General features: G+C 46.3%; 2 long non-coding RNA genes across 2 annotated transcripts in view; both read left to right on the top strand.

Annotated features, from left to right (window-relative positions):
• The window catches only part of LOC146679481 (uncharacterized), a 29,751-nt gene extending 8,289 nt beyond the window's left edge, over window positions 1-21,462 (top strand). The window contains exons 2-3 of the long non-coding RNA XR_014918573.1: window positions 17,949-18,054; window positions 21,273-21,462. This is a non-coding gene — a long non-coding RNA (uncharacterized LOC146679481). The remainder of the gene's footprint in view (window positions 1-17,948; window positions 18,055-21,272) is intronic.
• Window positions 21,463-22,101: 639 nt separating this feature from the next.
• On the top strand, window positions 22,102-23,667 carry LOC146679482 (uncharacterized). The gene is made up of 2 exons (XR_014918574.1): window positions 22,102-22,205; window positions 22,531-23,667. It is a non-coding gene; the product is annotated as an uncharacterized LOC146679482 (long non-coding RNA).
• The last annotated feature ends 1,293 nt before the right edge of the window (window positions 23,668-24,960 follow it).

A 24,960-nucleotide genomic window follows, 5' to 3' on the forward strand; every position in this document is an offset into this window, starting at 1 on the left:
GGGAGAAAGAAAGAGGAAGGAAAGGAAAAACAGAAGGGGAGAGGGACAGTGAGAAAGGGGGGGAGAAAAAAAATAAAAATCTCCTGGATCACCTGTTGAGAGAAGAATAGAAAACAAGCAAAAAAACAAAGCAACATACTAAACACAATACCATTGCATTAATCTAGCTAAGTGTAAACAGCAGTAAATACTAAATATTCAATGTTGTTGTGCAGCACGCAGGACAGATGTGCTTCGAAGTAGTAGCCAAGAAGGGTGTAATTTAAGTCTACGAGCAGTGAACACCCGTGTGCATACCTGTGTGGATCAGCGTGCTTGTATTCCAAAGGTTTCTCCATGTAACGATCTGCTAGGGAGTGTGGGGGGGGCCACAGCCCCGTCCTCCAGGGTATGAAGCAGGTATGGAGGAGATCAAAACTCCAGACATCCATAGGCCCCCAGAACACAAGAGACCATGGAAAACCAACAGAGGGGCAGCCGCGCCACTGTCCCAGCAAGAGCTGAGGAGAGTCCCAGATGAGGGTTCACTCAGCAGCCGCGGAGCAGAAGCCAGGGGGAGTTGCAGTGACGCGCCCGTGAGCTCCGCCGGCAGCCAGCTGTGCCTGAGTGACCGAGCCCCAGGCCGAGAGGCCGGGGGCACCCCACCTCCGAAATGGTCCGAGCGAGCCCCAGGTTCCAGGCCCCGATAAGTGGCCGCCAAGGAGTGAGCCGGTGTGTACCTGGACGCCCACCCCCAGACACAAAGAACCACCAACGCACCGACACCTGAGGGAGTCCGCCACCGGCAGGGGAAGTGGTGGTGGGTGGAGATAGGCCTCCAAACCTTGGAGGGCCTGAGGTGTCCCCAGAGAGGTGGTGTCTGATACCCAACCTGACATATAGACACAGACATACAGGCACACACAGACACAAACATCCATTCCCCCCCTCATGCTCTCATGTGCACTCACTCCACACTCAACCAACGTGGAGACAGACATAAAGAGACGCTGTACACACGATCACACTCCCCAAGCGTACTCTACAAACCGGGTCTAGGTACCCTTGCCCCTGGAGGGGGGAACTGCACCCAGACCCAGGTGGTGTTACCCTTTTCCCTGCGGTGGGGAGAGGCAGACCACCCCGACTCCGTAGCAGCAGGGAGGCCCCACACTCCAGACCGCAGTCGGACGGCCAACTCCTCCTAGCCCTCCCGCTCCAGCAGGCTGCAGAGAATGGGGGTGGGAGAAGACTCCAAACCTCCCTCCACCCGCTCATTGTAGTGTTGATGCATGTGTGTTCTAAGGTGCAATTAAAACCCAGGAGGGCATGGAGCTACCTGCCAGAGAGCAGCAGGTAAGCGCATAGTCCCTCCTGATAGCCCTCAATGTCTAAGTGTATTTAAAATTGAGAGGTGGGCAACGACGCCAGGGGTGAGGTGTACACCCTGATGGTAATATGGACTCCGTGATTGTGCCCACCCCCAAGATCCTATATGTATGTGTAATGAGAGTGTGAATAATGTGAATGTCTAAGTTGTGGGAAAAAATTGAGGCAGAGGCTGTCATGAATCGCTGTGTGGCAGGCAAGCAGGAGTGGTGGACCCAAAATGCAGAACTCAGACACGGAAGTGAAACTTAAGGCGCAGCTTTATTGCTGGGAAAAACCTCGTACAACTAAACTCACCAAAAGAAAACCAAAAGTCAGAACAGCGGAACCAAGGACTGAAACACTGGAAAGAAACACTAAACTGGAGCGGGAGACCAAACACTAGGAACATAGAAGCAGAACACACAGCTAGTTGAGGGTACGACGCGACACTGACACAGAGAAACACAGGGCTTAAATACACAGACGGCAGTAATCAAGGGATGAGAGACAGAAGGGGAACACACCTGGGAGAAATCACAGCTGACGAGACAGGGGAAACGTAACTGAGCACACTCACATATGACACAAACCTTCACAATAAAACAGGAAACTCAGACACATGGAACCAGGCAAGACATTGAACTAAACAGACAGATTCACAAACAGATGGGGTGACACCATAGACAGAGACAGACTCAAAGGCAGACCAAATATAACACACAGAACTCAAACAATAATAATCATCATCATAAACTAGAAAATGATAACTAAAAGCGCTGGGTCACCGACCCAGGACCATGACAGTACCCCCCCCCTCAAGGGCGGGCTCCAGACCGCCCAACAGAAGCACAAAAAACAGCCAAAAACAGAAAACAACCCCACCAGGGTGGGCGGCGGGGGACCAGGAAGGAGGGACAGAGCCCAGAAAGACCCAGAAGGTCAAGTTCAGGGGGCCGACCCGGAGGCCGACAGCACAGGAGGCCAAAACGGTTCAGTTCCGGGGGCCGACCGTGTGGACGGCAACCGCGACGATGGGCAAACAGTTCCGGGGGCCGGCCACGCGGAAGGCAGTGGCGGCGACAGAGCAGATCCGGGGGCCGGCCACGCGGAAGGCAGCGGCGGCGTTCAGGAGGGTGTTCAGGAGGGCGTCCACGGTGGCGGAGATGCCCAACAAGCGGCCTGGGGACCTGAAGGCTGCGTGGCCCCTGCAGCCCCAGGCGAAGCGGAGGCCGGACCAGACGGGGATGACGAGGATGCAGAGGCCGGACCAGACGGGGATGACGAGGATGCAGAGGCCGGACCAGGCGAGGCTGATGCAGAGGCCGGACCAGGCGAGGCTGATGCAGAGGCCGGACCAGGCGAGGCTGATGCAGAGGCCGGACCAGGCGAGGCTGAAGCAGAGGCCGGACCAGGCAACGGCGTGGAGGATGCAGACGGAGGCGCTGCAGCAGGTGGCGGCATGGATGAAACCGCTGCTGCAAGCATGGATGAGGCTGCTGGTGGAGCAGCTGGAGGCTGGATGGGCTCCTCGGGCCCCCCAACTGACGAGAAAGGAGGCTGGACGGGCTCCTCGGGCCCCCCAGCAAAAACAGTCTCAGAACCAGTGGGCACTGGAGCCCCTGGCACACACAGAACAGAACCAGCAGGTGCGGAGACTTCTGGCAGGAACGCAACAGAACCAGCAGGTGCGGAGACCTCTGGCAGGAACGCAACAGAACCAGCAGGCGCGGAGACCTCTGGCAGGAACGCAACAGGACCAGCAGGCGCGGAGACCTCTGGCAGGAACGCAACAGGACCAGCAGGCACACGGGCCTCTGGCAGGGACAGAACAGGACCAGCAGGCACACGGGCCTCTGGCAGGGACAGAACAGGACCAGCAGGCACACGGGCCTCTGGCAAACACATGGCAGACTGCAGCTGCACAGAGCATTGAGTCTGCTCAGGCAGCAACGGCCGGGTGCGGTCCTCAGCTGGCTTCTTAACCGCCAGGGGTCCAGAGTCTGCTGGGGGCTGAAACCCAGCCTCTGGGGAGGCCCTGGAGTGAATCTCAGTCTCAGAACTGGCCAGCTTTTGAGGACTGATAACAATATTGTTTGGTTTGTCTCTCTGATTAGGATTCAAGGTTGTGGAACAGTTCTGTAAGGGTTGGATAGACATAGCTTGCTGTACCGGAGGTGTAGGTGAAGATGATGGCTGTATAGGTGGCTGAGCTGAGGGCAACTGAAGAAAAGGTCGGGAAAATGATGGTTGTGAAGTTGGAAACCGAGCTGACGATAAGGCTGATGATTCCTCTACCAACTGAGCTATTGACTGGGCTAAGGATTGAAATAAGGTTTGTAGTAAGTCAGGCTGTGGATGTGACTGTGCTATGGGAAGCGAGACTGAATGTGGTGGAGGTGGCGACTGAGCTTCGGGCCGGGCGGATAACAGAGATTCATGGCGAGTCACTCCTGGCAACTCTGTAGGCCTTAAGCTGTCCATGTTAGGAGTAGCAGTCTCTAAAACAGTCATAGCACAGGAAGATCCAGGTTTAGCAGAGTCAGAGTCAGTAATACCGAGCACAAAGGGATCCGTTGCGGACACAGGAGCATTCACACAAACGGTTTCTAAATATATAGGTTGGAGAGCAGCATAGTCCAGGAGTGAAGAAACACCATTCACAGTCTTATACTCAGCAGGTACAGGGACCTCAGAACTGTTAACTTCACGGTGTTGTTCATGAGTATGCAGCTCAACAATAGTCTTTTGCTTCTCTAAGGTGAGATTATCAGTCTGTGTGTTAATTGCTGCTGACCTGGGAGGAGCACAGGAAAAATAGTCACTCTGAAACATGGGCGTGAGGGTAGGTAATGCAGGTTCAGGATTAACCGACCCAGAATTACCAGACACGGAGTTAATGGCCTCTGGGATGACGCGCATGGAGCTTACAGTGCCAGGATTCTTTAATTCAGCATGAACAGCAGTCTCTGGGGGGGTAATGAACTCAGTCTCGTGCTTAAAAGGTGCGGAGGTGAACTTAGAAACATTATGAGCCCTGGAAACACAGTCATATTCAAACTCACTATTCATTTCTGATGTGTTACGGACCTGAAAAACAGCGGACTCAGGAGCAGAATATTGTCCGAGTCGGTCCGACTTGGAAGTGGCATGGAAAAAACTGTCAGAGTCACTCACCAACGGAGTTGGTGAGTGACTTTAGGGTGGCGACGGCGTGAGCGCCGTTTATTCCTGGGAACTGTGCCGTGAGTTCCCGAGGCAGTGGGCGCAGGCACTTCGGTGATGTCGGCTGGCTGAGCCGATGACGAACCGGGCTGCGCCGGAGAGACGGGGAGCTTGTGCAGCTCCGAGCGTGGAAGTCCCAGGAAGAGCGCAAAGGACTGCAGCGGAGATAGGCTGCTTGTCGGAGGCACGAAATCTCTCCTCGGCCGCCGAGTAACCCTCTTCTTTGCGCAGGACGTGGGCGGCGACTGGGGAGGTGAACCGGAAGTTGAGAAGGCCGGAGGAGTTGAGGCAGGCGATAGGCTGAATCCTCCAACTCTTATCACCGTGGGACGATGTGGGGAAAAGGCAGCAGCGTTTGCAGTTTGGAGGCTGCGCGGCCCACCTAGAGCCAATCGAGTCCCATAGAAGGCAGACTCGCGCTCCCGGGCATGCCGAGCCTCCTGCCTTCTCTCGTTAGGGAAGGCGGAGTCTGCACGCTGCCGGTTCCGTACGGAGTTTGCTGGGTCCATTACTGGTCGCGTCGTTCTGTCATGAATCGCTGTGTGGCAGGCAAGCAGGAGTGGTGGACCCAAAATGCAGAACTCAGACACGGAAGTGAAACTTAAGGCGCAGCTTTATTGCTGGGAAAAACCTCGTACAACTAAACTCACCAAAAGAAAACCAAAAGTCAGAACAGCGGAACCAAGGACTGAAACACTGGAAAGAAACACTAAACTGGAGCGGGAGACCAAACACTAGGAACATAGAAGCAGAACACACAGCTAGTTGAGGGTACGACGCGACACTGACACAGAGAAACACAGGGCTTAAATACACAGACGGCAGTAATCAAGGGATGAGAGACAGAAGGGGAACACACCTGGGAGAAATCACAGCTGACGAGACAGGGGAAACGTAACTGAGCATACTCGCATATGACACAAACCTTCACAATAAAACAGGAAACTCAGACACATGGAACCAGGCAAGACATTGAACTAAACAGACAGATTCACAAACAGATGGGGTGACACCATAGACAGAGACAGACTCAAAGGCAGACCAAATATAACACACAGAACTCAAACAATAATAATCATCATCATAAACTAGAAAATGATAACTAAAAGCGCTGGGTCACCGACCCAGGACCATGACAGAGGCAGCCGGAAGGGGACAGAGGGGGGGGGGGGGGGGTAGCCTCCTCTGCACCCTGGTGACATACCCCTACTCCAAGGCCCTGCATGTGTGGGTGGTTGTGGTGGAGCGGGAAGAGGGAGGCAGCTGGAGATGGGGAGGGAAGGAAGGGAGGGGCAGGTAACCCCTCCCTGGGGCCAGCTCCCCCGCTGACCCCAGTAGGCACTCCCACACTCCGCGACCCGCCAGGGAAAGAGGGCCCAGGCCCATCCAGACCGGGGCCCAGTGCAGCAGCGCCTCCCGGCCCCACAGAGCCCGGGACAGTTCACCCAACCCCACCACAGAGAAAACTGCACCCACCCCACCATCCACTCATCTTCCAGACTACATAAGACAGTAAACGCCCAGGCTGAGATCTTCCTCCACCTCTCCTGTATCTCCCCCTCCTGCAGAGAGAGTCCCTGAAGAGAGGAAAGCTCCTGCAGATGTGACCATCTCCCCCACCAGTTGAAGAGCCCCCCAGGTGGCTCGACGCACCGGCGGCACCCTGCTCCAGGGATGGGCCCCCATGCACCCACCCGCCCACAACCCCGGCAACACACCAACCAGGACCCAAGCCCCCGAGGCCCGGCCCGGGCCCCAGCCCGGAGACGGAGCGCCCCCAGAACCTCACGCCCCCAACCGGACATGACCGCTACCCCGGGTTGAGCCCCCCAAGGAAGATGCCTCCGGGGAACCCCCCGACGCCCTAAGCCTGTCCCTACCCCCACACCAATCACAACAGTGAAGGCGGGACCAAACTATGACCCCCCACCCCCACTAGGTGATGGAGCTGATAAAAGGAGCCCAGAGCAATTGATCTGATGTGGTGGCAGAGGCTGTATCAAGACTAATGTAATCTAATAGATAATTTCTATATTGGTTAGAATTAAGATTATTTTTATTTTTCCAGTTCATGAGGACTGTTTTCTTGGCTATGCATAGGGCAGTGAAAACCATATGGGCTATATTCTTTTCTGAAGTGACATTATCTAAGCTGCCCAACAAACACACTAAGGGGGAAGTTGGAATGTTACATTTCAGACACTTTGATAAGTCTTCACATATCTCGCGCCAAAACTTTTGCACTGGTGGACAGAACCAAAGAGCGTGGATGTAATTGTCTGGTGTATTGCCTTGACAGTGTGAGCAGTTGTTGGAGGATGTAAAGCCCATCTTGAACATCCGATGACCTGTATAGTGCACTCTATGTAGTATTTTGTATTGTATTAATTGCAGACTGGGATTTTTAATTAATTTAAAGGTTTTTAAGCAAATCTCAGACCAGAAGTTTTGGTCTAGGTTGACTGATAAATCTGCTTCCCACTTTGCAATAGGAAGGGATATTGATTCATCTAATTTAGAAAGTGTTCTGTATATTTTAGATAATAATTTGGGGGATTTAAGAGTAAGAAAATGTGCCGCACTTAGTGGTGTTTGTAATTCAACTTGACTGAGGTTAAATTTCTTTTTTACTATGGATTTAATTTGTTGATATTCTAAAAATCTTGTCTTGTTGATCCCATATTGTGCAACTAGTCTGTCAAATGGAATAAATTCTGTTCCCTCTAATATATGTTCTAAGTATTTAATTCCTTTACAACTCCATTCTGGGAAATTAATCATATTATTGTTTTGTAATATGTCAGGGTTATTCCAGATAGGTGTACGTTTGCATGGAATTAATGAAGACTCCGTTATTTTTAGAAACTCCCACCATGCTGTCAGAGAAAAGCTGATGTTGATACTTTTAAAGCATTCATGTCTTTTGATGTTTGAGCTAATAAATGGTAGGTCTGAAATCTCTAGATCCTTGCATAGTGCCTGTTCAACATCTAGCCAGGGCTCAACTAAGAAGGTATGTTTTAACCATTCTGAGATGAACTGAAGCCTGTTGGCTAAGAAGTATTGGTAAAAATTAGGCAGATCTAATCCTCCTCTATCCTTGGTTCTTTGTAGCGTTTTTAAGCTGATACGCGGGGGTTTATCTTTCCAAAGGAATTTGGAAATATATGAATCCAGAGATCTGAACCAATCTTGTGATGGTTTGTTAGGGATCATCAAAAATAAGTAATTTATTTTTGGCAAGATCATCATTTTTATAGTGGCGACCCTTCCCATGAGTGATATGGGTAAAGATTTCCATCCAGTCAGATCGCCTTCTACTTTCTTTAGAAGTGGGATGTGGTTTAATTTAGTTAAGTCTGAAAGCTTAGGAGAGACATTAATACCTAAATATTTAATATTTCCGGATTGCAGTGGGGCAGAGGAAGAATTATGGAAGGAGCAGTTAATGGGGAGAACTGTAGATTTTGGCCAGTTAATTGAATAATCTGAAACTCTTGAAAACCAGTTTATTAAAGTAATTACCTCAGAGAGGTTGGTTTGTGTGTTTTGCAGAAAAAGCAACACATCATCCGCATAGAGACTGATTTTATGTTCTATGTTCTTACATTTTATGCCCTTAATTGTTGTAGCCTGTCTAAATGTTGCTGCTAGAGGTTCGATAAAAATTGCAAAAAGTGAAGGGGAGAGTGGGCATCCCTGTCTGGTGCCCCTCAGGAGACAGAAGCTGGAGGATGTCTGGTCATTTGTTCTGATACGAGCTGTTGGGGAATTGTATAATATTCTTATCCAGTTTATGAAAGAGTTTCCAAAACCAAATTTGTGTAAAGTTGCGAATAAAAAATTCCAGTTAACTCTGTCAAATGCTTTTTCTGCATCTAGAGATAATATTATGGTTTCGATGTTTTTATCGTATGAGTAGTCTATTAAATTAAGTAATCTACGAGTGTTTGTTGAGGAGTGCCGACCTTTTATGAAACCAGTTTGGTCAGGATGAATTAAGAGGGGGGTCATTTTCTCTAATCTCTTTGAGAGAGCTTTGCAGATTATTTTAAGGTCTACATTTAAAAGAGAGATTGGACGATAGCTTGAGGGAAATAAAGGGTCTTTGCCTGGTTTTAGCAGGAGACTAATGTTGGCAGAATTCATATTTGGTGGTAGTCTGCCATTTTCCTCGATTTCCTGCAACATGCCGTGGAATACTGGTGCCAAAATTGTCCAGAATTCTTTGTAGAATTCTGCAGGGAAACCGTCTGGACCTGGGGCCTTATTATTGGGCATACTTATCAGGGCTTCCTGGAGTTCACTTGGCGTGGACTTTTGAGGGCTCAACCAAGTTACCCGAAAAGACTCTTATCCCCTGCCTCGTGTAGATGAGTCTTTGGACTTTCTGGCAAGAGGAAAGTTTGTCTCGACATTGGACTTAGCGCGAGGCTATTGGCAGATTGCTGTAGCAGAGGACTCGAAGCCTAAAACTGCCTTCATCTCTCACTGCGGTCTCTTCCAGTTTCGGGTGCTGCCCTTTGGGCTCTGCAACGCACCTGCAACTTTTCAGAGACTCATGAACTCTGTGCTTGCTGGCTTCATTTACAAAACGTGCACAGTCTACCTGGATGACATTGTTATCGCCTCACCTACCTTTGAACAGCACTTAGTGGATCTTGAGGAGGTGCTGGGCAGACTCCAGGCTGCTGGCTTGTCATTGAAGCTCAAAAAGTGCCAATTCTGCCTCGATGAATTCACCTTTCTCGGGTACCGCATCACATCATCAGGTGTTAAGCCCGATCCGGACAAAGTAAAGGCGGTTAAGGAGTTTGATACCCCAACCTCAGTGAAACACGTCCGTCAGTTCCTTGGCTTGACTGGCTATTATCAACGCTTCATTCAGAATTATGCCCGCCATGCCGAACCTCTTCACGCCATCACCAGAAAGGACAATGCTTTCCACTGGGACGACAGCTGTCGAAGGGCCATGGACACTTTGAAGGATCATGTCACATCAGCCCCGATCCTGTCATTTCCAGACTTCAACCGTCCCTTTTCCATTCACGCCGATGCATGTGACATTGGTCTTGGGGCAGTGTTGATGCAAAAGGATGACAAGGGTCGTGAGTACGTTGTGGCTTTTGCTAGTCGCTCCCTTCACAAAGCTGAACTCCCCTACTGCACTTCAGAGAAGGAGTGCCTCGCTGTGATATGGGCTCTGGAACACTTCCGCCCATATGTTGAAGGTGTTCATGTTACTATCTTCACTGACCACAACAGTCTCAGGTGGCTCATGTCTCGTCAAAACCCAACGGGCCGACTTGCCCGCTGGTCACTTCGTTTGCAGGACTTTGATTTCACAATAGTGCACAAACCTGGTGCACAGAACAAAGTTCCCGACGCACTGTCACGCAACCCTTTGCCTCTGACCTGTGACAGGCCGACTGATCTTTTACCAGATCATGCTGTTATGGGCAGCCTGGACATTCGTACTCTGCCCCCCGTCATTCTGGCTGACCGTTCACAATTCAGACAGCTGCAGTTAGACGATCATGTCACAGGTCCACTCCTCAGAGACATTGAAGCAGACTCTCTGAACAGCTCGGACAATGCCACCTTGTTACAGTATGTTGTGTATGACTCTCTTTTGTATCACAGAGAACCCAAGTCCATATGTGCTTTGCACCCTTTGAAAGAGCTGAAACTGTTTGCCCCTACTTCCATGAGAGGCACCTTGCTGGACTATTACCATGACCACCCCACAGCAGGTCACTTGGGTGTTTCTAAGACATTGGCTAGACTGCGTTTTAGGTTTTTCTGGCCCAAAATGGCAGCTGATGTGAAAAGCTATGTGATTTCATGCTCAGTGTGCCAACTCACCAAGCCAAGTCAGAAAAAAGCAGCCGGTCTTATGGTTCCCATTGTCCCCCAGAAACCCTGGGAGTATGTGGGTGTGGATTTTGTTGGGCCACTTCCCCGCACCCCCACTGGTAATGCTTATTTGATCGTGTTTGTTGACTATTTGACTACCGTATTTTCACGACCATAAGACGCACTGTGCTAAAAGGCGCAGTCTCAGTTATGTGTGCCATTACTGTATTTAACACACACATAAGGCGCACTGGATTATAGGGCGCATACAAGTACCGTATGCGTATTTAAAAATAAAGCGGGAGCAAACCTGAGTTCGGTACCTTACTCACATTTTTATTACCAGTAATCGTCATCATCAACAACACACAAGCATACAAGTGTGCGTATTTAAAAATAAAGCAGGAGCAAAACAAAGTTTGGTACTCACATTTTTATCATCAATCAAACCCATCGAAGTCCTCATCCTCTGTGTCTGAATTGAACAGCTGCGCTAAATCTCCATCAAACATTCCAGGTTCACTTTCTTCACTGTCAGAGTCACTTTCCGTGCCGTGCGGCTCCTCGGAAACGATGCCGGCTTTTGCGAAAGCTCGAACAACAGTGCCAGCAGACATATTAGCCCAAGCATCTACAATCCATTGGCAAATTGTGGCGTAACTCGCCCGGCGCTGCCTTCCACTCTTGGTGAAACTGTGGTCTCCATCGGTCATCCATCGCTGGATGTGTTTGTCGCCGATGTGTTTGCTGCACTAGGAGCGGAAGATGGCCAGCTTTTCCTTATAATCCGCTGGAAGTTGCTGCGCTACCATAGTCCTGGTCCGGATGGAAAAATGGCACTGTTTCATAAAAAGTGAAAGTGAAACTGCTCTTAGCCGAATGGTAACCGTCGAAACGCTTCTCCCGCTCGTTCTTTGCTCGATGATCCACCGCTCGAGTCTTTCCTCCAACTCGGGCCACCTCGCCTTATGTCCGCGGAAACTCAGCTGCGTTTTCTTGACCTGCCGGAGCTTGTTTTCTAGCTTCCTCCATTTGCGAACCATCGATTCGTTAATCTTAAATTCTCTCACCGCTGCTCGATTTCCATGTTCCTCCGCGTAGCTGATGGCCTTCAGTTTAAACTGTGCTTCGTAAGCGTGTCTCTTTGCCATTTTCAGGGTTGTTAAAACAACGATGTCCTGCATAACGCACATACCTGTTCTTTTATACAGGTATGTGCGATAAAGTCAACGCACGCACTTCACCCTTTAGCGTTCTCATGGCGTTCTCTACTACGTCCTCATTACAACACACAGGGCGCACTGCGCTATAGGGCGCGCCGTACTTTTTGAAGAAAACCTAAGACTTTTAAGTGCGCCTTATGGTTGTGAAAATACGGTAAATGGGTTTAAGCCAGTGCTGTCAAAGAAGCTACATCTCAGGTAGCAGCTGGTAAATTCGTCACTGACATTTTTGCTAGGCATGGTACACCCACTTACCTCATTTCTGACAGAGGGTCTCCTTTTGTGAGTGAGCTTTTTGAACATGTTGTTTCTGCCTTAGGCTCGGTGCACAGACTCACTACGGCATATCACCCTCAGACAAATGCTACTGAACGCGTCAACCGGACTCTGAAAACTGCAATCCGCGCTTATGTAGGTGATAAGCACACATCATGGGACAAGTTTCTCCCTCAAATTTGCTTTGCTCTGCGCACCGCCCCCCATGACAGTACAGGTATGACTCCTGCCATGATGCTTTATGGTCGTGAGTTAGACACCCCGCTTGACCTTATCACTCAGCCTTCTACAGCAGGTGTTGATGAACCGGGTGTGCCTTACCCTGAGACTCTGAGAGCCTCCCTGCAGGAAGCTCACGACCACGCCAAAGCAGCTTTGGACTATAGCCATGACAGACAAAAACATTACTATGACTTGAGACATCGACATGCCACGTTTCGTGTTGGTGACCTTGTGAGAGTTAAGACGCACCCCAGGTCAGACGCTCAGTCTAACTTTACTGCTAAACTTGCACCACTGTTTCAGGGACCATTGTGTGTATCTCAGAGACTCAGTGATGTTAATTACAAATTCAAATTCAAATTTTTATTTGTCACGTACACAGTCATACACAGTACGATATGTAGTGAAATGCTTGGACAACTGCTCGTGACCTAAAGAAAACAAAAAAGGAAAAGGCTATGAATAAGATAGGAAATAAATATGAAAAATTAAAAAGGTTAATTTAACTAGGAAGGAATAAAATATAAATTAAGGTTAAAAATGAAATAACTGTACAACACACTGGGATAGAATAAGATAAAATATATAAATTAAATTGAAAATAAAATAACTGTACAACAAAATACACAATATAGAACTATATAAGAATGTATGAACAAAATACACAAGAAGTATAAATAATATATACACAATAACAGCAGCAGTGATTTAAGTGATGAAGTGAAAACAATGTCCAGAATGTCCAGTGTGTGTGTAAGAACTATATGTGTGGGTCAGTACTGTGTGGTGGTGTGATTGTGATTGAGAGACCGTATCGCCTGCGGGAAGAAGCTCCTCCTCAGTCTCTCTGTGTTGGTCTTCAGGGAGCGGAATCGCTTTCCTGACCTCAACAGAGAGAACAGTCTGTTGTTGGGATGGCTGAGGTCCTTCACCATCTTCCTGGCCTTGGTCCAGCACCGCCTGCTGTAGATTGAGTGCAGGTCAGGGAGCTCGGAGCGGATGGTGCGCTCAGCTGATCGCACAACCCTCTGTAGAGCTCGTCTGTCCTGCATGGTGCTGTTCCCGAACCAGGTTAAGATGTTTCCTGTCAGGATGCTCTCTATGGTGCACGAGTAAAAGTTCCTGAGCACCTTGGAGGGCAGTTGGAAGTCTCTCAAGCGTCTGAGGTGGTAGAGACGCTGACGGGCCTTTTTCACCACGGAGTTGATGTGACAGGACCATGACAGGTCCTGCGTGATGTGAACTCCGAGGTATTTGAAGCTGTCCACTCTCTCCACTGGGCACTCGTTGATGACGGGGGTCTGGTAGTTCCTCTCCTGCTTAGTGCTGAAGTCCACTATCAGCTCCTTTGTCTTACTGACGTTTAGAAGGAGGTCCTCTGGCACCAGTTCTCCAGATTCCTAATCTCCTTCAGGTAGGCCGTCTCGTTGTTATCAGAGATCAGGCCCACCACGACGGTGTCGTCAGCAACCCTACAGGCTCACTTGGGTGGACTCCGGTGTGGATGCAGGTGTTTATCATGTTATGAACATGCAACCGTTCCATACCTGGGACTCTCTCACTTCCAAAGAACATTCTGTTTCATTGCCTGCTGAGAGAGAGACCGCAGAGGGTCTGAACTCTGACTCTCAGGCCCACCCTGGCCCCCCTGCAGACACTGACATTGACTCTGAGCCATTCCCCTTTGATTTACCGGACATTGACTCTTCTTCTGGTGTGGGCGCTGTTCCAGAGAGTGTTTCACCCAGATCTGTCCAGCACCCAGCTGCTGGTGGACATTACAATCTCAGGCCCAGACGTTGCCCCAGAGTTACGTCTGGCTGGAGCAACAAAAGATGGACTAATGATTTTCACACAACCAGGCTTGATCTGAAGTGAAATGTTTTGGTTAAACCTGTTTGATGCTGTCTATTTGCATTGCTACTTTGAGTCATGCTATGTAGATGTTTCTGTTTGCTCTACTTAATCCAGTTTTATGGCTCTTTCGTGCGTTAAGGTTCATTCTTGGCATTTACTTAGAAAAAAAAAAAAGAACAAAAGAAAAAAGTGAAAAAAACTAAGAAAACTGATTTTCCACTGTACATATTCGTCTTATTTTCACCAATTTCATTTTTAAATGGTCTTTTGCCCTGTGTGTGTGCACCAATCTTAGCTGTAACCTCTATGTATAGGGTACTGTTAGGTGTGGTGTGTGCTTTTTCGGCTGTGTACGGCTGAGGACAGCCTTTTTCTCACCAGGGGGGGACTATGTAATAGTTGCTATTGTAATGCAGTGTATCACCACATGGCGGCGCCTCCTGTCTCACGACTGGTGTCACCCCCTTTTTGTTCTTCTTCGCACTCCTCCTGTAATGGATGCTCCCGTGTGTACGCGGACTAGTGTGCTCTTTAGTAATGTGTGGTAGAGGTAGCACTTTTATTTTTGATATTGTAAATAAATGAGTACTTTTTGGAAAGTCAGAAGCTGTTGCTCATTCGCTATCCACCTGCACACCTCCGCGGCTGGCTTCATCTCCACTGCACGTTACAATATGTTGATTTTTTTCGCCTACTCATATCATAATTTTTTTACTCCTTGTTCTGTATGTTCATGTTCTGTTCTTTTGTAAACTTCATCTGTTTGTATGTTGTATACTCATTGTGTTTCAATAAAGTTCGATTTAAAAAAAGGTACGTTCTAAACGAAGCTTCAGACGTCACTGATCACGTGACTCTGGCCAAACGAATCAAGCCTCGACACGGTGCTTCTGAAGCAGCGCGTTGATCTTTCTGACACACGCACCGGAGCGTCAGCTTCAAGCGGACCATCACTACGTCTCACATCTAAAGGTGTCAAGGTAACTTTGAACTGAGTTCAGTCAATCTGGAGTTTTTCCAAGTTTTCTGTTGCTCTCTGTGAGAGAAGAGCGTTAAAGGCGGGGCTCTCCAGAGTCCAGCAAAACAGGAAACCACAGCTGGGTGTGTGTAAGTGTGCAAACCAATAGAATGCATCGTGGTGGGGGGGGGGCATCACGGGTATTGGCAAGAAAAAAATAAAAGAATCGGTCGTACCCATGCTTCCCCGACGTCATGCCAGCGCATATTGGGAAATTCGTAGGCACCGATCGGTTTTCTATCAGCCATTTGCTGGGAGTAAGGGCGCCCTCCGTTTGCGAGGTGCTGCTGGCGGCACAGGGAGGAGAGGGCGGGGCGGCGGGGAGTCTCTGGCTGGCTGGAGCGGCATCTAATAACCAACTCGCAAAACAAAATAAAAACAACACAACAAACAGATATTATGATACAGACTTATAATCTGCACCGATGTTTTTTCTAAATTCTATAAAGTGAGCGCGAGAGCCCTCGGTGCGCCTGCGCGCTGCTGAAGTCAAAGTAAACTTTATTGTCATCTCCGCTACAGACAGTCCAGCATATCCGGTTGTTCAGTCTGACGTCACTAGCCGTGTCTGGGTCTAAACTCCGCTGCAGGTCCATATATCAAACGATCACTATGGCATTACTGAGAGTTGAAAAACTGTCTAAAGTCTTTCATCTTTAATAAAATGATCAGCGTTCTGCTCTACCAGGTGTAACAATTGAGTTTAACATCCAGGCATCCATGAAAACGGAATTTATGACATTTAACGGAGTTAGAAGTTAGCAGGAAGTTAGCTCGCTAGCTTCCATCTAAATACAATATAGCAGGTCCTGACTGCGGGGTTTTGGAAACAAATTCAAACGTACAGCTCTGCTATCACTTCCAGCATAAATGAAGACAGAAAACTAAACAGCAGTGACGTTTGTAGGGTTACTGAAGTTGGGCTAGCTGGTATATAATGATGTGCTACGTGACCGCTAGCGACACAGCTATGTTAGCATAATATAAACAAGATAACTTTTTTTCCACTCGATAAAAGTTAATGTGAGTGTTCCCGGTGGTCAGGAACAAATGTAATCGCATGGCAGGATGCTGTAAAAGGACCAAACTTCAGCCAGGAGAACAACTGAGATAATCCATCCACAATACGAGGTTAGTCATTCATATACTGCTGCATGGGCTGGGCTGTAGTTACATCCTAAGGTTTTAAAAACTGAGCTTAAATAAATGATTAGCGGTAATAAAAGCCGAGGGAGGTCAACAGGGATCACTGACTGTTTTAGGAGCTTTTTGAGATCAAATAGAAGAAAATACATAATATTAAACATGTTAACAACACAAAAGCCATATTAAACGCAGACTACTTTAGACCCGGAAGTAGGATTCGTCGCGTCATCACTGAACAACCGGATAGAGAGACGAGATGACGAGGCTGCAGTTACAGCGGTGCAAGTAAACAAACAATAAATATAAGAAGAGTAAGAAAATAAATCTACACTTTAGGACTTGGGGTAAAGGATCAATAACAATTTAAATTTATAATTTACAGTTTGATGATTTAAAGTCTCACACAACCCGTCAAAAGGGGCGGGGCCGGCTGCTTCCAAGTAGAGCACATTTCATTTATAATGATGTAAATCCAAGCCCATCATGGATTCACGATCTGAATCCTGGGTTGTGTGAAATCCCAGAAATCAACCTTAGACAAAGTGAATCTGTGAACTAAGGTGTAGGTCTGTTAGGTTAATTGTGCTGATCCTCGGGTTGGGGGATTTGTGTTTGTACTGGAGCGCAAAATTCAAACCAATGGCAGATGGACAACAAAAGTTCAAAGCCATCAGGTGCTCAGGTTAGAAAAAAGAGAAAAGATGCAGGTAAGCAGACGTGTGATTGGATAATGGCAGCTCATCCTGAACCAATCAGACTAAACTCCAAACAATACATTATGTTACAGATTTTAATATTAATTAGTCATTGTTACTTGTTGATTTGTCCTTTTCTCATTGTGTGACGAATTATGACGACTGTTTGGTAGCTGTTATTGTCTCTCTCTCTCTTCATGTGTGTTTCTCTGGTGAAACAATAGTTTTGTGTTAATGTTAGGGCTGCACGATTTTGCATAAAATGAGAATCACGATTTTTTGGCTTAGAATTGAGATCATGATTCTCTCATAACAATAAATAAACATAAAACAACAAATGTCTCACGTTTTGTTGTTGCAGCAAAATGTTGTCCTGCTTGAAATTCCGTCTCCACCGTTGCTCGACGCTGCGTGTACAGAGCAGGTAGTGCAACAATAGAAAAATAGTTGCGGGACGGCACTGTGTAGCGTTTGTCTAGGGTGTTGATCATTTTCCTAAATCCCTCGTTTTGCACAGTGTTGATGGAGCCACATCTTTGGTCAGGTGATAAGTGATAGCCTCCGTAATGTCTTTGTGCCTGCGGGAGTTCGACGTGTATAGGGAAGCGCTGTATAAGGTTCCCGTTATTGATGTTTGGGTGGTTGACCGGGACGGATTTTCTCCTGTCACTTTCTCGTCATCCCTGACGTGCTCTCCGTTGTTGTTTCCCTGCTAATTTTAGCATCACACGGCACAGCTTCTGTATCACGTGGTATAAGGCTCCGCCCTTGTCATTTGTTGAGCAGGAAGAGTGGGCGCTTGTTTTCATGCAGAGTACGTCCCGGATCAAAATGCGGTACATTTGATCCCTGTTGTCTTTGCTTGATGATTGGTTTGAGTCTTGACAATCCACATTGCTGGCGTTGCATCTTTCAATGCCAGCAATGGCAGGTATCAGTGCTCAAACCTTTTGTGTTTGTTTCCAACAAGTTGCCCACCTCGGGAAACAAAAATGTGTTCTTTTACTTGTTAGATGAACATATGAGACACTTTGACTCTTCAGTGCAGTGTGGAGCCTAACAAAGATCTGTTTTGTGTCCCAGCTGATCAGCAGGAGGAGGAGAGTCTGACGGAGCAGCCGAGGAACATTTTCAGCTACTTGGACTCAGCTCAGCCACTACAGAGGAAACAATGAGCTCAACACAGAAGGTGACAGACAGAGCAGGACCATATGACCAAAGATATTTATCACCATATACATTTGAACATTTGCCATAACGATTTAGCTGACGATAGAATTGACACCAGACAAAGTACTTTACAGCTGCACAACTTTATTAAAAACCCATCAATGTATTTTGACTGAAACAAGCAGCTGTTGTTTATGTGCATTAAAGTTATATAAAAATGTAACAGTGCAAATGCAAATTCCTCGCTGACAGTTTAACCAAAAGGCGTTTCCAGTGGAAACTGGCCGACACATCCTGAGCATAACCATGTATAATATCCACTAAACTTCAGAAGAGGTTATACAGTCGTGGCCAAAAGGTTTGAGAATTGCATAAATATTGGAACCTGGAGAAGTTGCTGCTTAAGTTTTTATAATAGCATTTTGCCTGCACTCCAGAATGTTATGAGGAGTGATCAGATGAACTGCATCGTCCTTCTTTGCCATGAAAACGAACTTAATCCCCAAAAAGCCTTACCACTGCATTTCATTGCTGTCATCAAAGGACCTGCTGAGACCATTTCAGTGATCGTCTTCTTAACTCAGGTGAGAATGTTGGCGAGCACGAGGCTGGAGATCATCATGGCTGTATCCCGATTCAGGTTCTGCAGCTTTAAAGTCCTCAAGGGCCGCGTACTCAAAGACCGCTAAGGCCGAAGTGCGAGGCTCGTAGGCTCGTGAAATGGGACGTCTAGCCTCCGTCGCGCTGCCCAGGTTGCCTAGCAACCATGATACTAACAGCTGGAAACGTTTCATACAGCTTTGTTTGACAGAAATGAAGGAGAACATATTTAGTTCATTTGTTTCTACATGAGCTCTGTGTGATTTGATGAGTATCTGAGGCTGAGACCACAGGACTGTGAAACATGATTGTTGGGCTTCATTTCTGTGCTGAACAGTCGTTTAAGATTAGCTGTAAATAACAATTAGCTGATGTTGTTCATGAGACTAAAGTCACCTCACTGTGGTAATGTAAATATAATATGGCCAATATTATAGTTATTATATTAATCACTTCACTCACAGACAAGTATCTGTGACAGTGTGTATATAGATGTATCATATATAAGAGACAAATATTGTTCATTTAATATGTTGGTACTAAATGTGGCTCAGTGCTTACATATATGTGTAAAAAGCAAATGTAGGAGCTGTGATAACTGTGTCTGATAGAATGAAGAGTCGACTGATATATGAAATATTCCTTTATTGGGTGAGAAAATCAGACCATGTCATAACTGCTGTAAGTCACACAGAATAGATATCAGAGCCTTAAACAGGCTGACTTCTGCTAAATGGGTCAAACTGGGCAGAAAGTCTACAAACACATAACATCCTTATAGAATATGATGTAACACTATAGATCAACTTAGCTCAGAATATATAAAGCATATAAACAGTTACAGCAATATGATGCAACACACACAGCAGCTACTGATCCAAAATACTCAAATCTTCATAGAACTGAAACCAACATTTATTTTTTAGCTCCATCCTGCTGCTGATACAGACTTTAGGTTTCTGAACATTAAACTTGTTGCTGCCTTTCATAGTGTGTAACTTGAAGGCCCTGAGTACTTTCTCCCACACTGAAAACACTGGGATGATCACATTATGTGAACATTACCTAATAAGACTGATTCAGCACAGACAGTTATGTTAAACTTTCCTAGCAGTCCTTCACAAACAGGGAACAGTCTGTCTATTCTCTCCATCTGTCAGCTGCTGCTGGCTCTTCCTCCTCCTCTTCCTCACACACTGCTGAGTTTGTCCTGGTGGATCATCAGGGCTGCAAAGCCTCACAGATGATGTGCAGCAGTGGGTCCCTCAGTCTGTCCTCACTCTGGACACTTGCAGTCGTCTCACATGGAAATCAAATGTGTGATAAGCTGCAGGATTCAAACACAAGTGTAACTTATAAACACATGTTCATACTTTTATTCCACAATCAGAGAGAAAGAAACAGAGAGAGAGTGCAGGACAGACAGACAGGTGACAGTCTCAGGTGTACACACTGCTACACAACAGCACCAGAGAAGCAGGATTTAGTGTTTGTGTTATTACGAGTGTAAACAAGAAGAGTTCCAGATGGTGCAGTGGACACATGTGTGACTGCTGTGATTAAAGCATCTTTCTTTCAGCTTAACGAGTGAACCGTCAGCTCGTTCAAACACACGTTAAAGTGCGTTTGGCTCGACACCACCGAACAGAGGCAGCAATATAACACAGCTAACATTAACAGTGCAGTGAATCCTGCTTGTGCCGTGATGTTCAGGACTGCAAACCGAGCAGCATCACTGACTTTCAGCTTGTTGTGTTTGTGGATATATGACTGACTTTAATTATCCACAAAATCATCACATTCTCTGTCAGATGAAGGTCGACTATTGAACGGCGTATATTTTAAAGGCTTTAAAACCAAGTTAACGCTGAAAGTACAAACATCACTAATGTCACATAACTCTGCCGACAAGGCATAGCTATGGCTATGAAATGCTCTTTGTGTATCACTTCTTCATTATGAAAGATGTCATTAATGCACTAGTAATGTCTCATCTGGAGTATTGTTCAATCATTTGGTCAGCAGCTAATAAGACAGATCTTAACAGACTTCAGTTAGTCCAGAATAAGGCGTCCAGATTAGTGTGAAGATGTTCATACTATACTAATATTGATAAAATGCATAATAACCTTTCTTGGCTTCCTGTACAGGCTAAAATATTCTATGGCTTACTTGTAGTTCTAAAGAAAGCAATTCTGTTAAACACACCACATTTATTCTGCTCAGCTGCAGTATCCAGATGAAATACATCATCATATTACACAGTTTTCAACAAGCTGCAATTTAGTAAATGCTCGAGTTAAAAGTAACGTTTTGTAAAACTGTTACATTTAGAGCAACTTTTAAGTGGAATAAGTTGCCTTAAAAAATTAGAGAAAATAGTGTGTGTGTGTGTGTGTGTGTGTGTGTGTGTGTGTGTGTGTGTGTTTAGTGTTTGAACAGTCATGAATTATCTTTAACAGCAGGTTGGATGTAATGTGTTAGAACTACCAGCAGGTGGGGATAAGAGACCTTTAAGGTGTTTGGTGCCACGCTCCACCTTCAGGTTTAAAACTAGTGTTAATGGAGTTTGAAGGTTGAGTTTGTTCCACGACTGCATTTCACTCACTGCCTCTGTTTGTATCTCTGTCACTGCAGGACCAACATGGAGCCAGAAGTCAGCGCTCTCAGGAGGCCGACAAACCTCACAGAAGAAAGGGAGAGAAAAAACACACCTGTGACGAGTGTGGGAAGGGTTTTACTGTGAGGGCTAAACTAAAGCGGCATCAGGTCATCCACACTGGAGAGAGACCGTTCAGCTGTGACTTGTGTGGAAAGTCTTTTTCCTTCAAGGGTTCCCTAAAAAGACACCAACTCATCCACAGTGGAGTTAAAGCGTACAGCTGTGACGAGTGTGGGAAGGGTTTTACTCTGAAGGCTTCACTAAAACAGCATCAGGTCATCCACACTGGAGAGAGACCGTTCAGCTGTGACTTGTGTGGAAATTCTTTTTCCTTGAAGGATTCCCTAAAAAAACACCAACTCATCCACAGTGGAGTTAAAGCGTACAGCTGTGATCAGTGTGGCAGAGCTTTTACTCGCAGTAGCCACTTACAGAGTCATCTAGTTACCCACTCTGGAATTAAGGCATACAGCTGTGACGAGTGTGGAAAGTCTTTTTCCTTGAAGGGTTCCCTAAAAAAACACCAACTCATCCACAGTGGAGTTAAAGTGTACAGCTGTGATCAGTGTGGCAGAGCTTTTACTCACAGTAGCCACTTACAGAAGCATCTAGTTACCCACTCTGGAATTAAGGCATACAGCTGTGACATCTGTGGAAAAACTTTCAGCCAGAGAGAGAGCCGAAATACACACCTACGCATTCACACTAGACATGATGTGTACTGCTGTGAACAGTGTGGCAAATACTTTACAACAGACGCACAGTTACAACAACACATGTTTACCCACACTGAGGAGAGACCTTATCGATGTGACCTGTGTGAGAAGACTTTTAAATCTCCACATGACCTGAGACGACACCAACAGATCCACACCAGAAAGAGACTCTACAAGTGCAGCTACTGTGAGGTATGTATTTATATTGTTATCTTGTCATTTTAGCCTGACTGTTTGGAACAACTCTGCTCATTAAACTGTGTTAGCATGTTAGCAATTCTACTGCATGGAAAAGCAGCTCTGAGTGATTATTCAGATTTTCCTTTCAGTTATGATTTTAGTATTACTGTAGTATTATGGTGGTAGTATTGTAGTTATTGCAGCCCAGTAAACTGAGTGTGTTAACTGAAACAGTCAAATGTAGTTGGACGTCTGCAGAGATGCTCTTTATTTCAGGCGACGTTCAGGATACAAATGTTGAAGGACTGACTTACACTGTCTTTGTGTCTTTGTTTAGAAGCAGAGCGACACAGATGGATCCAGTTCTCAACCCTGTCATCACTGTGGTGGTGGGAAAGACTTTCATTGTGACCTCTGTGGAAAAACTTTCAGTCAGCAAAAGACCCTAAAAGTACATCAACGTAGACACACTGGAGACAAACTGAAATACTGCAAAGAATGTGGGAGAAGCTTCTCCACAACAAGTGAGTTAAAACGACATGAACTGTTTCACAGTGGGGTTAAAAAGCACCTCTGTGATCAGTGTGGGTCATCCTTCACTACTGAAGGTGAGCTTAAATCACACAAACGAGTCCACACAGGAGAGAAACCACACAAGTGCAGACACTGTGAGAGAAGCTTCTCACGGTCAGGTAGTCGTAACAGGCATGAACGTGCACACATGGAAGGAAACTACAGCTGTGACCAGTGTGACAAGAGCTTCAGGAATCTCAGTTCATACTCTACACACAAACGATCCCACGTTACTAATAAACTGTTTCACTGTTACCAATGTGCCCAAACATTCACCTCATTGTCTGCTCTGTGCAAACATCAGCGCGATCACTCAGGGCTGAAATCACTCCCATCACTGGATCACAGTGAATCTGAAGACACAGAAAGATCCTCTGGTTTCTGTGTCAGACTCAAAAAGCTTGAGATCAGGCTCCACAGAGTTCAGATAGAATCATTTAAACTTGTGTTGAACTGAACTGGTTGCTGGGCTGAACTTCTACATAATACAGATCTACATGGGATCTTCTTTTCTGTTGTTTTACTGAGTCAGTTTTGTCCTTTTTTCTCTGTCCTGGTTTTGCTCGTCTGTAAATGATTGAAACTCAGTCAAATAGTTCATTGTTCTCCAGCAAAACGTTTTTTGGAAACTCATGTTTAACCTTTAAAACTCTGACATGTTTTAGCACACAAGGCTTCATCGGGGAGTTCACTCATGATTGGACCATGAGAACAAAGGTTTTTAGTTCTTTCAAAGAGAGTCTTGGAGATGTTTGATGTTTCTGTTTTTCTGAAACCACCTGAAAGAAAAACTATTTTTCTTGCTTTATGTAGTGTGGAAGTTTTTAATGTTTCTTCATCTGTGATGTTCTTGAATGTGTTCACGTGAAGATGGTACAAATAAACTGTCCTTTCAGCTTTAGCTCCTAATTTATTCATTATTTATGGATGTAGCACAGCAGCCGTCTCTTGATTAACACATGGAGGGCTCGGGATCTGATGGTGTCGTCTCCCTAATTTGCCCACTCAGTAAATCTCACTCATGGCCAAGAAATTGAAATAAACCTTGTTTCCCTGCTGGATAGTGATCCATTGTAACTCTGCTCCTCCTTCCTGTTTAGGATTTCTGTGGCTGAAGTAAAATTCCCTCCATCCATCACTTATCCCAGCTAACCCAAAGTGAAATAAAGTTTTGCTCGTCTTAAAAAAGCATTACAATAATGGGCATTACAATGCAAACTGAATGATACAGAAGATGAAAGAAGAGACTTTGATCAGTTAATAAAGCTCATGGTCTGGATTCATTGTGGCTGCTACACAGATACTTCTGGGTCACTTCTCTCAGTTAGGAACCTTCCTCACCAAACTGACTGTTGGACCACACCCCTGGTTTCATGAGAAATTGTTTCAGCCATGATTTCTCTTCCTGTATTTCAGAGTAAAGACTGAAGTGACAAATGGAAGCATGTTTAAAAAACACAATGTGAGAGAGACGTTGAGGTCCTTAGAAGTTACCCTGGGTTTTTCTGTCACCCTGCTAGATGTTACACACCTTGTTATTGGACTGATTTCTACTGCTGGACTACTCCTGCGGAGAGTAACAATACTCTTACTAATTAGCTCCCTTTCACACCTTTGGGGATATTTATTTTTGTGTTTGCAGCGCTGTGAGCCAGAACAGCGAGAGAAAAATCTGCAACAGCGACGAGCCGAATGCTTACGTGAATCGCAGCAGCTGCACATGTGCTACGCTGAATTAGAGGATATCTTTGCTCTGGATTTCTATTTCTACTTTTTCATTTCTATATGATTCTTCTTGCATCTAAACAAAGATGATTCAATTTGCTAAATGTTGATGGCTCTTCGTGCTCAGGTGTAAATGAGACGTAATATTTGCTCTTGGTTTGGTTCTCCTGTACAGAACCTTGCAGTACAACAGAAACCTAAAAACATTATTTGTAGTTGTTATTCTTAGTTGTTCTGCTGCCTAAATACCACAGGGTCTGATTATGAAGTTATTGAGCTGCACATACTTTACGACCTGCTTAAGTTGGAGGTCACAGCGTCTGTAGAGCAGCTGGAACATAATGAAGTCTACAAGGTTATGGCATGGTCCGCGGCCCGGCGTCCGGGGTGCTGTTGGGATGCCCACGGGCGTGGCTGCTAACCCCACACCTGCACCCCATCCCAGGCGATCACCAGGTGGACTATTTAA

This window comes from Copadichromis virginalis, unplaced genomic scaffold (assembly GCF_057382275.1).
Source record: "Copadichromis virginalis isolate Kocher_CV1m ecotype Utaka unplaced genomic scaffold, C_Virginalis_male_GT1.1 unmapped_scaffold_1, whole genome shotgun sequence".
Lineage (NCBI taxonomy): Eukaryota > Metazoa > Chordata > Actinopteri > Cichliformes > Cichlidae > Copadichromis > Copadichromis virginalis.